The sequence below is a fragment of the Chiloscyllium plagiosum genome, unplaced genomic scaffold (genome assembly GCF_037043375.1).
Source record: "Chiloscyllium plagiosum isolate Xiang-an unplaced genomic scaffold, Cpla_swu_hap1 HiC_scaffold_40, whole genome shotgun sequence".
NCBI lineage: Eukaryota > Metazoa > Chordata > Chondrichthyes > Orectolobiformes > Hemiscylliidae > Chiloscyllium > Chiloscyllium plagiosum.
Window position 1 is genome coordinate 12,063,603 of NW_028270178.1, and position 16,862 is coordinate 12,080,464.

The window sequence follows — 16,862 nt, forward strand, 5'->3', positions numbered from 1 at the left end:
CACACCAGATCTCCCATCTTAACCCCGTCTTCTGGAAACCGATGTAAGACTCTGAGCTGGATCTGCCAGATGTTAACAATGACAGTCAGGGAACATAAGAGAGAGAGAGCTTCGGTATGAAAATGGAAACCGAACGCCCACGGAGGCAAACGACCGTGACTGAAAACTAATAACATTTATACAAAGAAGCCAGTGACAGGAGAGGTACGTACTTTCATCTGAACAAAAAAAAAGTGACTGAAGTAAACATTGGTCCTTTAGAGGATGATGGGGGGATTTTGTAATTGGATATGAGGAAATGGCCAAGGCATTGACCAGGTATTTTGTGTTGGTCTTCACAGTGGAGCACATGAATAACACGCCAGAAATTGACAAAGAGATGAGAGTAAGTGTGGACCTGGTAGCAATCATTATCACGAAGAGATAATGTTGGGCAAGTTAATGGAGCTAAGAGTAGACAAGTCTCCTGGCCCTAATGCAATTCAGGCCAGGGTGTTAAAAGAGATGGTGGGAGAAATAGCGTACGCACTTATTGCATATATATATCATACAACATTCAGTGGACTCTGGGTCCGTTCTATCAGGATGGAAACCAGCAAATGTGATGTCACTGTTTAAAAAGGAAGAACGACAAAAGGTGTGGAATTATAGACCAATTGACATAATGCTTGAGGCTATTGTCAAGGAAGGAATAGCAAGGCATCTGGATATATATTGTACCGTTGGGCAGACACAGCATGGGTTTTAATGGACATGGCATGCTTAACTAATCTTTTGGAATTCTATCAAGACATTACAAACACAATGGACAACAGCAATCCAGTAGATGTACTATGGCTATATTTTCAAAAGGCATTCAATAACGTGCCCACACAAAAGGCTGCTGCATTAGATAAAGATGCAAAGCATTATGGGCATTTTATTAGCAAGGATAGAGGATTGGTTAACTAACAGGATGCAGAGTGAGAATAAATGAGTTCTATTCTGTTTGCAATCCTTGTCTATTGGTGTGCCTCAGGAATCAGTGTTGGTGCTGCAATTATTCACAATTTGCATAGATGATTTGGAGTTAGAAGGCCATGTGTATTGAAGTTTGTGGAAGACGCTAAGATGAGTGGGCGGCACGGTGGCACAGTGGTTAGTACTGCTGCCTCACAGCGCCAGAGACCCGGGTTCAGTTCCCGCCTCAGGTGTGGAGTTTGCACATTCTCCCCGTGTCTGCGTGGGTTTCCTCCGGGTGCTCCGACTTTCTCTCACAGTCCAAAGATGTGCAGGTTAGGTGAATTGGCCATGCTAAATTGTCCGTAGTGTTAGGTAAGGGGTAAATGTAGGGTTATGGGTGGGTTGCGCTTCGGCGGGTCGGTGTGGACTTGTTGGGCCGAAGGGCCTGTTTCCACACTGTAAAGTAATCTAATGAGTCGTAGAGCAATGTGTGCTGAGGACTGTGACTCTCTGCAAAGAGACATCGGTAGTTTAGGTGAGCTGTCAGATGGAGTCCAATGTTAATAAATGTGAAGTCATTTATTTTGGGAGGAGTATCAGTAAAAAGGAATATGATTATATTCATTTTATTTTAGAAGAATGAGAGTGGATATTACGGAAACATAAAATTATCAAGGGAATAGATGAGGATGTTTCCACTGGCGGGTAAAACTAGGATAAAAGTGCATAGCCTCAAGATTAGTGGGAGCAGAATTCAGACTGAATTGAGAAGGAACTTCTTCACCCCGAAGGTTAAGAACCTGTGTAGTTCCCTGCCCATTGAGATGGTTGAGGCTTTCTCGGTAAATGTTGTTAAAGCTAAGATAGATCATTGTTTGAGCAGTAAAGGAATTAAGGTTATGGTGAGGGTAAAAAACAATGACTCAGGATGCTGTATTCCTGATGAAGGGCTTTTTCCCGAAACGTCAATTCTACTGCTCCTCGGATGCTGCCTGAACTGCTGTGCTTTTCCAGCACCACTAATCCAGGTTATGGTGAGGGGGCGGGTAAGTGGAGCTGAGGCCACAAAAACATCAACCATGATCTGACTGAACTGGGGGAGCAGGCTCGAGGGGCCAGATGGCCTACTCCTGCTGCCAGGAATATTTATGTTCCTATTTTCTAAGTAATTCACTTTCTTACCAGATGAAATTAGCTGAAATCCCAGTCCATGGAGGATGAATAGAGACTGACTGTCTATTCCTGAGCTACCATGGAACACGCAATGAGACATCCACCTAAACCTTTCCCACCTTCGAAACATCAGCTCATGCCCGATGCAAACTGATCTTTCTTTTCACTGAGCCACCCTACCCATATCACTGTTTGGTTTCCGATCAAACTTTTCAGATATGTTTTTATATGGCCCTGGAGCAGTTGGGATTTATCCCACGTCACATGGCTCAGAGACACCGACACTATAATATGGTCAATAGCTCCAGCTTTATTCCACTTGGTACCCCACAAATTCCTATTGCTCATCACCCACTATTCTTTCATATATCCGTCATTGTCTGATGAGCACTGCAAATTGTTATTTTCCAGAATTGATGCTAATTCAATTCGAACCCATCAGTTTTAAATGCCCATTGTGAAAAGCAATTGTTGTGTCCTTCAAGACCTTTATATCAGATCCACAAGAGATCAGTTTCATTACCTAAAGTTTAATCTTTGACCTCCCATCCCCTCCTTTTCCGATTAATAAACTGAACAATAAATTTCCGTGGATATTTCACTGCATTCATCACGTGTTCTCTGAACTTGGGCAGAGTCACTCCATAAACCAAAGAATTTATGCAGGAACTTAAATTGCGGAGCATATATGCGACATGTTTAAATGTATATTCACCGTCACTATCCAAGGCATTATCAGCACCAAAATAATATAAAATGTAGCACAACCACAGAAATATGAAATTGGCGGATATGGCGAAGAGTAATATCATTGACTTCCTTCTGCTCTCCATCTCTGGGTCCCTGTGATTCTCACCCTTGTTCGGGCACATCAATCTCTTACGGACTCGATTGGTCACTAAAATTTGACTGATTGTTCGAGTGTTGAGTAACAAAATTAAAGCAAATGGGAATATTGGAGTTAAAATCTTTTCAAATAATTTATATCCTCTTCACACAGGATCAGCATAATATGCTTTCCAATTAGAACAACCTCATGCTATGTGGTCAATAATCTTTTTATGTCTAAATCTAAAGTAGATGGGAATGTTTTTTTAAACAGAGCAGAATGCTTGATGTCGCTAGAACCACAGCCACAGTTTTCTTGGTACAATACTTCAACTTTAGCTTCTGACAACAAATAGCAACAAATCTATCAAAGGTGAAGGCGACATTGAACCAAACAGAACAGTCGATGATTGCACGACGTAGGGCATAACGTACACGACACACAGAGGTGATGTTCAGGAACGTTGACGGGAAATAATCATTTTCCACTTTGCTGAGTATGATCTCAAAAATAACGAACAACAGATCTGTTGTTGACATGGCAACCATGTAATGCCTTGTACAGGTGGAGATTCCACATTTTTCTCGGGACAGGATCACAATTGCGAATAAATTAACTGGAAGAAACAGAAAGGAATTTTGTTGGAAATTGCTGATAAAACAATGTTCGTTTCTGAATCTAGGTGGCAAATGCTGTACTTTAACAATTCGATCTTTTGAGTCGGAAACAAGACTGAATTTAAATAATGATAACGATGATATTAGCGGGCATCACAGCTCACTGGATCATATTCGGCTTGTGTAGAGTTCTGCAGAAAAGCCATATCTGAACGTAAAAGTTTATCTCTGCTTCTCTCTCTCCACAGGCGCTACCAGACCCGAGCATTTTCTACAGCAGCTTCAGTGCTTCTTTTAAAGCTCCATCATCACAGCATTTTGCTTTTAAATACTTTCTATATAAAAGGGACGTTGATATAAATTGCTCCCAGGAAGCACAAGTGCAGTATAATATTAGGCAGCAGAAAAAAAAAGGATTGATTCCGTCTTAAACTCTGATTTTCTCTGTACAGGGGAACTTTTTATCAAATTCACATTACTTTCTCATGTAATAGACCCTTGTCCTTCTAGGATCATTCCCCATAGCCGCAGAATTGGGCGGCACGGTGGCACAGTGGTTAGCACTGCTGCCTCACAGCGCCAGAGACCCAGGTTCAATTCCTGACTCAGGCGACTGACTATGTGGAGTTTGCACGTTCTCCCCGTGTCTGCGTGGGTTTCCTCCGGGTGTTCCGGTTTTCTCCCACTTTCCAAAGATGTGCAGTTCTAATTGGCCCGTCATGTTAGGTAAAAGGGGTAAATGTAGGGGTATGGGTGGGTTGCGCTTCAGCGGGTCAGTGTGGACTTGTTGGTCTGAAGGTCCCGTTTCCACACTGTAAGTAATCTAATCTTAAAAAAAAATTACACGTAAATAGATATCCTGGATAGCAAAACAAGTTTAATGAAACCAGGAAACTCAGAATTGTTTCTTCTGAAATGGTGGGACGATGATTGTATTAACAGGCTGAGAACAGTACTCAGGCCGCTGATTTCAATTTTGCTTTTCACATCAAACAATAAAACAGCAAGTGGAATGTGTATTGACAAGACTAACTCCCTTTCTTTGAGGTTACACCTTTGAGACAATTAAATGGGTGGTGGATTTATTCCATGAATAAGAAAATGCCGAGTGGTGATCCAATTGATCTCTTTAAAATTGTTACCCACTTCCAGAGTCTTGTCTTCATAAATCTACCTCTTGAATTCTGGATGTCATCAACAGAACACTCATCAAAACCACCAAAGAAAAAACAAAGTACAGCTATCTAATCTTCGCCTCTGATGCTGCTTGACCAGCTATAGTTTTTTTTCCAGCTGACTCTCCAGTATCTGCAGGACCGTAATTTCCGTATCCACGTAGTTAAAGATGCCCTCCAACGCATCTCGTCCACATCCCGCACCTCCGCCCTCAGACCCCAGCCCTCCAACCAAAACAAGGACAGAACGCCCCTGGTGCTCACCTTTCACCCTACCAACCTTCGCATAAACCAAATCATCCACCGACATTTCTGCCACCTTCAAACAGACCCCACCACCAGGGATATATTTACCTCCCCACCCCTTTCCACCTTCCACAAAGACCGTTCCCTCTGTCACTATCTGGTCAGGAACCCCTACAACCCACCCTCCCATCCTGGCACCTTTCCCTGCCACCGCAGGTATTTGCAAAACCTACGACAACACCTCCTCCCTCACCTCCATCCAAGGCCGTAAAGGAGCCTTCCACATCCATCAAAGTTTTACCTGCACATCCACCAATATCATTTATTGTATCAGTTGCTCCCGATGCGGTCTCCTCTACATTGGAGAGACTGGACGCCTCTTAGCAGAGCGCTTTAGGGAGCATCTCCGGGACACCCGCACCAACCAACCACACCAACCTGTGGCCCAACATTTCAACTCCCCCTCTCACTCTGCCGAGGACATGGACGTCCTGGGCCTCGTTCACCGCCGCTCCCTCACCACCAGACGCCTGGAGGAAGAACGCCTCATCTTCCGCCTCGGAACACTTCAACCCCAGGGCATCAATGTGGACTTCAACAGTTTCCACATTTCCCCTTCCCCCACCTCACCCCAGTTCCAAACTTCCAACTCAGCACTGTCCCCATGACTTGTCCTGCCTGCCTATCTTCTTTTCCACCTATCCACTACACCCATACCCCCGACCTATCACCTTCACCCCCTCCCCCACTCACTATTTTACTCTATGCTACTTTCTCCCCATCCCCACCCTCCTCTCACTTATCTCTCCACCCTTCCGGCTCTCTGCCTGTATTGCTGATGAAGGGCTTTTGCCCGAAACGTTGATTTTACTGCTCCTCGGATGCTGCCTGAACTGCTGTGCTCTTCCAGCACCACTAATCCAGAATCTGGTTTCCAGCATCTGCAGTCATTGTTTTTACCATCAAATTATGTTACATAGTAATGTGGTAATAAATATAATTACAATTATATCATATGGTAATGTGGTAATAAATGTATTTACAATTAGATTATATAGTAATGTGGCAATAAATATAACTTTAAATATATTATATGGTAATGTGGTAACAAATCGTTCTCGATAGAAAACAAAGTTTTCCAACTTCACAATAAAGCAAAATATGGTAGAAATCAGAGATGATCTGAGGACTTAATCTGTGAAAATGTTTACTCTGTGTGAGAATGGGATGGTGATAGATGTACTCTGATAGATCGTACAGGAACCATAAGGAACTGGTTTTGACGCTTCCAGTTTATGCATCCAACTCCACCCAAAACACGTTAAATGGCAAAGTCGCACTTTGTAATACAATGTTGTTAGGGTTCAGTGTTAAACTGCATTCTGTCTGGGAATGTATCCCCAAACAAGGAACACCAATGGCGTTTTACAGTTTAATCACATAGGAGAACGTGAGGACTGCAGATACTACAGATCAGAGTCTAAAATTGTGGTGCTGGAAAAGCACGTCCTGTCAGGCAACATCGGAGGAACAGAAGTGTCCATGTTTCAAACATAAGCTTTTCTTCAGGAATTGATGAAGAAATTATGCTGATGAACACTTTAGTCATATACACAACTGCACAGAATGAAATAACATGATAACACAATGTAATAGTGCAGGAGACTGTTGAGGCAACAGAATAAAGATGCACAAAACCAATATATTTGACATTATCCTCATACAAGTTTAGAATTGCTTTTCATTCAACTTTGACAACTATGTCAAGTCACCAGAGTCCTGCTGAGCGATCGGAATAGAGTTGACTGGTGGTGTTTAACCCTGATGATCACTGAGTAATGCCTCAGAGTAATGAGGGACGTGATTGAGAAGGACAGTCCTTCACATTAACCCCTCCACATGCAGACCCAAAACTGTTGGCATCACCCTGTGTCAAAAAACAGTGTTCCAGCCAACTGAGCCAAGTGACACCCACCACGTCCACACTATTAGTGAGTTGTGTAATGTTGTCACTCACAGATAACAAGAGAAGCTCGATCCAACACAAATTGAAACATCCTATGTTATAACATGTTTGCAGGAATTTACCAGGAACACCAATCACACCAAGGATCAGATAGAATATTTTCCTGATGGTCTGAATGGGGCGGTGCATCTTATCCTTGAACTAGGACAAGTAATCGCCCCAAATTAGATTAGGATCTGTTACATACTGGGTGCTTTAATTATATATGCTGCAGAATCTCCTTGGAGACACAGAGTTGACATATCTGTCAAGTTGTTTTTTTCTGAATTTTTACGTGCGCAGATCCCAAGAGCTGACACTAATCCTGGTGACTAATTGTTGACAGCTGAGATTGAATCAGCACCATTCCATCCCCTTAAGGATGGAAACCTCTGTTCATATTTAGTATCTTATCAGAGCTGGAAGCTGTTTGCAACTGATCTTATCCTAATTCCAAGATGGACTTCACTTACACGACCATACAACTAACAAAATTCTAACATCAGAGAATCCATTCAGTTTTATTGAAGTCAGATGTTGTGTTTTGTTTTCTTTTTATCTCGGGGATGTTCCATTCAACATTTTCCAACAGAGCACTGAACTATTGAACAAGTCTTGTCTGTTTGGGCTCCCTCCAGGAGAAGCTCAGGTGATCTCACTCCACCAGTCTACCCACCTTTACTCTGTCTCCCATAATTGAATGGTTTATTCAACATGTTTCAGATTCAATACGCTTCATCACATGATGTATGAAGACATCGCTGATCCTAACACTGTCATCCATTGAAATATATTTCCATCAATTAGCAGTTGATTTTATCATGAATTACCTTGACATGTTTGCTCAAACCATCAGGGAATATATAAATGCCAGATTCATCAGCCGTACGCACAAGGTAGAGCAAAGCATCACCTGTTCACAACGCAACGCCATCCAGGCTCTCAAAACCAATCACAACATTGTCATCAAACCAGCAGATAATGGAGGAGTCATTGTCATTCAGAATAGAACAGATTACTGCAAGGAAGTGTACCGACAGCTGAACAACCAGGAACACGACAGGCAACTACCGGCTGATCCGACCAAAGAATACACCCGTGAACTATACACATTCATCAGGACTTTGGATCCAGTCCTTCAGTGTTCCCTACGCCCCCTCATCCCACATACTCCGCGTGAAGGTGACTTCTATTCCCATTCAAGGAGGTGAACGAGGCGAATGTTTTTCATCATTTCTGGAAGGGTAATAGGGAATTCCCTGGCAATTACAGACCAGTCAGTCTCACGTCTGTGGTCAGCAAAGATTAGGAAAGATTTCTGATGGATAGGATTTATGCACCTCCAACCTTTGAGTCGTCTGCAAATTTACTAACCCACCCCTCAACCTCCTCATCCAAGTCATTTATAAAAACTACAAATAACAGGGGCCCAAGAACAGAGCCCTGCGGGACACCACTCAACACTGACCTCCAGGCAGAATACTTTCCATCTACAACCACTCTCTGCCTTCTGTCAGCCAGCCAACTCTGAATCCAGATAGCCAAATCTCCATGTATCCCATACTTCCTGACTTTGTGAATGACCCTACCATGGAGTACCATAACAAATGCCTTACTGAAGTCCATATACACCACATCCACTGCTCGACCGTCATCGACCTATCTTGACACCTCCTCAAAGAACTCAGTAAGATTTGTGAGGCATGACCTGCTCCTCACAAAGCCATGCTGACTGCCTTTAATCGCACTATGCTTTGCCAAATTGCAATAAGTCCTATCCCTCAGAATTCTTTCCAAAAGAATGGGTGGAATAGATAGAGTCAATAGCCAGAGACTTTTCCCCAGGGCAGGATTGACTGTTATGAGAATTCATAGTTTGAAGTTATTAGGAGGAAGGTATAAAAGAAACATCAGAGGAAGTTTCTTTACGCAGAGAGTTGTGAATGCATGGAATGCATTTCCAGCTGTAGTAGCAGAAGCAGAGTCATTGGGGACATATAAGGGACTGCTAGACAAGCACAGGAATAGTAGTGAGTTGAGGGATGTGTAGGTTAAGTTACTATGTTTTACATTAGGATGAAAACACGGCACAACATTATGGGCCAAAGGGCCTGTTCTGTGCTGTACTTTTCTATGTCCTATGTTCCAAAGATACACTAAGCCAACACAGCAGGACGTCCCATCATCTCAGGCAATGGGACCCTGTCTGAGAATCGCTCCGGCCATGTTGAAGGCGTCTTGAAATCTAATGTACAGGGGATCCCCAACTTCTGTCGCAACATTACAGATTTCTTACAGAAACTCAGCAGCCACAGACCAGTCAAACTGCGAACAATCATCGCCACATTCCTCGTTTCAGCATGATACACCAGCATCCCGCACAATGACGACATGGTGGCAACAGCCTCAGCTCTCAACACCAACAACTGCCAATCTCCAAACTCTGTCCTACAACTCATCCGCTTTATCCTCAATCACAACATCTTCACCTTTGACAACCAGTTCTTCGTCCAGACATACGGAACAGCCATGGGGATCAAATTTGCACACCAAGATGCCAACATCTTCATGCACAGATTCGAACAAGACTTCTTCTCTATGCAGGATCTCCAACCAACATTATACACCAGGTACACTGACAACATGTTCCTCCTCTGGACCCATGGCACGGAATCACTGATAAATCTACACAGTGATATCAAGCTTCATCCCACCATCAAACTCACCATGGACTACTCTTGACTATCTGTCTAATCCTTGGACACATGCATCTCCATCAAGGATAGACACCTCAGCACCACACTCTACCCAAAAACACAATGCTATACTTCTCCAGCTTCCACCCAAAACATATTAAAACAGCCATCCCATATGGGCAAGCCCAACGTGTACACTGGATCTGCTCAGATGAGGACGAACGTGATGGGCATCTGAAAGTACTCAGGGATGGCCTCATAAGAACAGGGTACGATGTTCAACTCATCGACCGCCACTTCCGACGTGCCACAGGAAGAAACCGTAATGACCTCCTCAGTAGGCAGACACATGCAGCAACCGACAGTATTTCCCAGGAGCTGAACTACTTTGCGACCTGCAACACATTATCAATGAGGATGAGCACCTCGCCAAGACCTTCGCCACACCTCCACTGCTCACGTTAAACAATCGCCAAACCTCAAGCAGATCATTGTGCGGAGCAAGCTGCACGGCTTTCAAAACAACTCCATACAACCCTGTCACGGTCAGAGTGTGGACATGGATACCACCATTACAGGTGGGGACACCTCCCACCGTGTACGTGACAGGTACTCATGTGACTCAGCCAACATTGTCTATCTTATACATTGCAGGCAAGGATGCCGTGAGGGATGGTATATTGGGGAAACCGAGCAAAGGCTATGACAACGGATAAATGGGCACGAGACAACAATCCACAGACATGAATGTTCCCTCCCAGATGGGGAACACTGGAGCAGTCCAGGACATTCGACATCGGACCTTAGGGTGACCATCCTCCAAGGTGGATTACGGGTCAGGCAGCAGTGAATAGTAGCCGAGCAGAGACTAATTTAGGGAGGGCCTCAACCGGGACCTTGGGTTCATGTCACACTACAGGTAACCACCTTTGCACTTTACACACACACACGCACACACAACTTGCACACAAACACTCGCAAACAAACACTCGCACACACTCCTACAGACACACACACTCCCACATGCATCCTCTCACAGACTTAGACCACTTCACACTCACACACACCTATATACTCTCTCTCACTGACACTCACAATCCCTTACCCCTCCCCCACTGTCACCCACACACTCCTACAACACACACACATGCACCCTCTCACAGAGCTGGACACTGCAATCACATATACACACATATGCACTTTTTCTCACTCACAATCCCCCACCCCAGACAGACAGACAGACAGACACACACACACACACACACACACACACACACACATACACACAGACAGACAGACAGACAGACAAAAACCCTCATGCACACATATACACATATGTTTCTGGGGTGAATTTGTACTTGCAGAGTTACATTGTACTTTGCTCAAAAACTGAATGAATCCATGTAAGACTCTGTTAACTCACATTTTAGATTAGAATCGATCTAAACATTATGGCACAGACAGGGAACACAGGGGGTGAACACCTTCAACATATTATCTGGCTGACACCAATTGTTACATTTAACCTGAGAACGTAACCGTTAAAAAAGGTTTTGTGATTTACAGATGAAAGAAATGAAATTATCATGGTTGTCTGACAGATGAAAGACTCAACAAACAATCAAGGTATTTTCAATGTATAATTTCAGTTACTTCACACTGTAAATTTTTGCTGTAAATTCTGTGTCTTACAACTGTGTCCTCCACAACTACCTGATGATGGAGTGACGCTCTGAAAGCTAGTGTGCTTCCAATTAAACCTGTTGGACTATAACTGGTATTGTGTGATTTTTAACTTTATACACCCCATTCCAACACCGGCATCTCCAAATCACCGTAAGCCACTGTGGGGCAATCATCACCACATCTCCCACTCCTCCTCCACCCACCCTTAATAATCCTACTCCAAACCAATGCACAATGGTCGCTTTACTAACTGGAGCACATTCAATTTATCTGGCCTCTCCGCAGTAATCGATAAACCTGTTCCCCTGAAGGAGACACAAAGTCTAGGAATAGCAAACTTACTTTCCCTGTTTGACCTCAGTATCTGAAGTTTATATCTTGTAGAAATTGAAAGAACTGCAAGTGCTGTAAATCAGACACAAAAACAGACATTTCTGGAAAAGCTCAGTCGGACAGACGGCATTGGTGGGAAAATAAACTGTGCAAAGAAACCAGTGAGGAAGGGTCACTCAACTCCAAACGTTAAACCTGATTTCTCTCCATAAATGCTGACGGACTTGTGAAGCTTTTCCAGCAATTTCTGTTATTGTTTTTAAAGACAGGTTGATTAGAGTTCAGGAGAGACATGTTCCTGTGAAAATGAGGAATAGAAATGGCAAGATTAGGGAACCATGGATGACAGGTGACATTGTGAGACTAGCAAAGAGGAAAAGGGAGGCATGCATAAGGGCTAGGCGATTGAAGAGGGACGACGCTGCGGAAGAATGTCAGGAATGTAGGACCATTCTGAAACGTGGAACTAAGAGGGAGAAAAGGGATCATGAGATACCTTTAGCAAACCGGGTTAATGAAAAGCCCAAAGCCGTTGATTCATATATAAGGAGCAAGAGGAACTAGAGAAAGAGTTGGTCCACTGAAGGACAAAGGAGAAAAGTTATTTGTGGAGTCAGAGAAAATGGGCGAAATTCTTAATGAGTACTTTGCATCGGTGTTCACCGAGGCGTGGGACATGAGGGATGTTGAGGTTAGTGACAGATATTTGATTACTGCAGGTAAAGGAGTGGGGAGGTGTTAGGTATTCTAAAAGGCATTAAAGTGGACAAGTCCCCAGGTCCCAATGGGATCTATCCCAGATTGCTAAGGGAAGTGAGAGAAGAAATAGCTGGGGCCTTAACAGACATATTTGCAGCATACCTAAACACAGGGCAGGTCCCGCAGGACTGGATTAGATTCCTTACAGTGTGGAAGCAGGCCCTTCAGCCCAACCAGTGCACACCGGCCCTCCAAAGCGCAACCCATCCAGACCCATTTCCCTCTGACGAATTTTCCTAACACTGTGGGCAATTTACCATGGCGAATTCACCAGACCAGCACGTTTTGGACTGTGGGAGGGAACCCACGCAGACACAGGGAGAACGTGTAAACTCCACACAGACAGTCACCTGAGGCTGGAATCGAACCTGGGATCCTGGAGCTGTGGGGCTGCAGTGCTAACCACTGAGCCACTGATTTACTGATGTTGTCCCCTTGTTTAAGAAGTGTAGCAGGGATAATCCAGGTAATTGTAGACCGGTGAGGCTGACGTCAGTGGTAGGAAAGCTGCTGGAGAAGATACTGAAAGATAGTATCTATTCCCATTTGGAAGAAAATGAGCTTATCAGTGGTAGGCAAGATGACTTTGTGCAGGGAAGGTCATGCTTTACCAACCTAATAGAATTCTTAGAAGAAGTGACGAAGTTAATTCATGAGGGATGGGCTATACATGTCATATGCATGGCCTTTAGTAAGGTGTTAGATAAGGACCCCACGGTAGTCTGATGAAAAGGTGATATTGCATGGGGTCCAGATCTTGCTCGGCAACAGGAGACAGTCAGTAGCAGTGGAAGAGAGTTTCTCAAAATGGAGACCACAGGGATCCGTGATGGCAGCACTGTAGTTTGTGATACACACAAATGATTTGAAGGAAGGTGTAGGTGCCCTGATTAGCAAGTTTGCAGATGTCACTAAGGTTGGTGGAGTAGCAGATTGTAAAGGGTTCTATCAGAGTGTCCGGGCAAATGCAAGGTGATGTATTTTGGAAGATTTAATTCAAAAGCAAGTGTACAGTAAATGGAAAAGTCCTGGGGAAGATTGATGTACAGAGAAATCTGGGTGTTCAGGTCCATTTTCCCCTGAACGTACCAAATCAGGTCAGTAGAGTGATCAAGAAGGCATACAGTACGCTGTCCTTCATCGGACAGGGATTTTAGTCCAAGAGTTAACAGGTCATATTACAGTTGTATGAGACTTTGGTTTGAACACATTTGGAATACTGTGTACAGTTCTGGTCGCCACATTACCAAAAGGATGTGGATCCTTTGGAGTGGGTGCAGTGGAGGTTCACCAGGATGTGGCCTGATATGGAGGGTGCTATCTATGAAGAGATGCTGTGTAGATTCGGATTATTTTCATTAGAAAGACAGAGGTTGAAGGGGGTACCTAAAAAATCATGAGAGGTATGAGGAGGTAGGGGAAGCCCTAAATGAGTTTTTTGCTTCTGTCTTTACTAAACAAAAAGGACCTTGTAGTGAATGAAACCATTGAGGAGCAGTTAAGCGTGCTGGAACAGATAGAGATTGAGGAAGCTGATGTGTTGAAAATTTTGACAAACATTAAGATTGACAAGTTGCCATGGTCAGACCAGATTTATCCTCGGCTGCTTTGGGAAGCGAGAAATGTGATTGCTTCGCCGCTTGTGAAGATCTTTGCATCCTCGCTCTTTACCGGAGTCATACCTCAGGACTGGAGGGAGGCAAATGTAATTCCTCTCTTCAAGAAAGGAAATAGAGGAATCCCCAGCAATTACAGACCAGTAAGTCTCGCGTCTTTCATCTGCAAGGTGTTAGAAAGGATTGTGAGGGATAGAATTTATGACCATCTGGAAGAGCATGGCTTGAGTAAAGGCAGTCAGCACGGCTTTGTGAGGAGCAGGTCATGCTTCACAAAGCTTATCGAGTTCTTTGAGGATGTTACTAGAAAGGTTGGTGAGGGTCGAGCAGTGGATGTTGTGAATAAGGACTTCAGAAAGGCATTTGATAAGGTTCCCCATGGTTGGCTTATTCAGAAGGTTAGGGGGAATGGGATACAGGGAATGTAGCAGTCTGGATACAGAATTGGCTGGTCAACAGTAGACAGCGAGTGGTAGTGGAAGGAAAGTATTCTGCCTGGAATTCAGTGGTGAGTGGTGTTCCACAGAGCTCTGTCCTTGGGTCTCTACTCTTTGTAATTTTTATTAATGACTTGGGTGAGGAGATTGAAGGATGGGTTAGCAGGTTTGCAGACGACACAAATGTTGCACGTGCTGTTGAAAGTACAGAGGACTGTTGTAAGCTGCAGCATGGCATTGACAGGATGCAGAGATGGGCTGAGAGGTGGCAGATGGAGTTAAACCTGAATAAATGCGAGGTGATGTATTTTGGAAGGTCGAACTTGAAAGTTGAGTACAGGATTAAGGGTAGGATTCTTGGCAGTGTGGAGGAACAGAGGGATCTTGGTGTGCAGGTACATGGATCCCTTAAAATTGCCACCCAAGTGGACAGGGTTGTTAAGAAAGCATATGGTGTTTTGGCTTTCATTAACAGGGGGATTGAGTTTAAGAGCCGTGAGATCTTGTTGCAGGTCCATAAAACTTTGGTTAGACCGCACTTGGAATATTGTGTCCAGTTCTGGTAGCCCTATTACAGGAAAGAAGTAAATGCTTTGGAAAGGGTTCAGAGGAGGTTTACCAGGATGCTGCCTGGAAAGAAGGGCTTATCTTACAAAGAGAGGTTGACTGAGCTCGGAAATTTTTCATTGGATAAAAGAAGGAAGAGAGGGGACCTAATTGAGGTGTACAAGATAATGAGAGGCATAGATAGAGTTGATAACCAGAAACTTTTTTCCCAGGGCAGAAATTGATTTCAGTCTGAGCTCGGTGACTAAAGCCTTTTTCCTTCTGATATCTGTACCATCTTTGATCTACACTGTCACATTTTGCACCTTTTTCACAGATTGTGATTGTCTCCAGAGAATAGACTCTGCAGCAACCTGTACCAAAAATCCCTAATGTACAGATATAATAGGACCAGTTCCAGCAAGTTGGGTTCTGTCAAGGGCTCAGCACAATGTTCCCTGAACCTCCATCTGCTTGGTACGTGTTCTGGCCATGACAATTGACACAACAACACTTGAGGAGTGCCTTTCATAGCTACTTGACCCAGGATTCAAACGAATAAATCTTCCATGAATTGTTCCCAGTGTAAAATTTTTGCTCTTTGAGAGAAAGTGAGGTCTGCAGATGCTGGAGATCAGAGCTGAAATGTATTGCTAGAAAAGTGTTTCTTCATTCCTGAAGAAGGGCTTCTGCCAGAAACGTCGATTCTCCTGTTCCCTGGATGCTGCCTGACCCGCTGCGCTGTTCCAGCAACACATTTTAGCTAATAATGTTGCTCCTCCACGAGCAAAGCTATTGCAGAGTACATCAAGTGAAATTAATCCTTATGTGGTTGAAGCGAGTCATCCTAGCTTCATGGTCATTCTCCTTACAAAAAGGCAAACATTGTACTCAGCCTCGTGAATCATTGTGCTACCTACCTGTGCATGTTGTGGGGATAAATGATTAGATTAGATTAGATTGGATTCCCTACAGTGTGGAAACAGGCCCTTTGGCCCAACTAACCCGCACAGACTCTCTGAAGAGCAACCCACCGAGATCCATTTTCCCTAACTAATGCACCAAACTCTACAGGTAATTTAGCATGGCCAATTCACCTAAGCTGCACATCATTGGACTGTGGGAGGAAAACGGAGCACCCGGAGGAAACCCAGGCAGACACGGGGAGAACGTGCAAATTGCACACAGACAGTGGCCCAAGGGTGGAATCGAGCCCGGGTTCCTGGCATTGTGAGGAAGCAGTACTTGCCACTTAGCCATCTTGCTGCCCCTTGCTGGCATACCCAGCTGTTTCTTCCGTGAACATACTGCAGTCTCTAAGAATACCACAGGGTGACAGGCGAGGGTGTATTGCTCTGGAAGTGAATACAACGGGAACACTATACTGTCAGCAATGATTCAGTATAGTCACAAGGTCAGAACTGTTCCTTTGTTCCATTGACGTCAGGTCACCAATGTGGGAGTGCTGCACTGTTCGAGGATGAGCACTGACAGAGTTTTGTTCTGCCTATGTAATAAGTAGCAATTTCCCGGTTGAGGGTCAGCGCAGAGAGAGTGTGCTTTCCATTTCCAGTCTGTTAAGACCATTCAGGATCTTACAAACTTCAATCAAGTCGAAACGTATTTCTTTCAAATCTCTCTTGGAAACATATCCAGTCTATCCAAACTTACCTCAAAAGTGCACTCATTCCAAGTCACAATCAAGGACTGTATCTAATGCAACCATATTCTTCCTTAAATAAGGGCACAAAGTATTCACAATGAGGTCTCTCCAATATCCTCGAAAAACTGCCGTATAACCT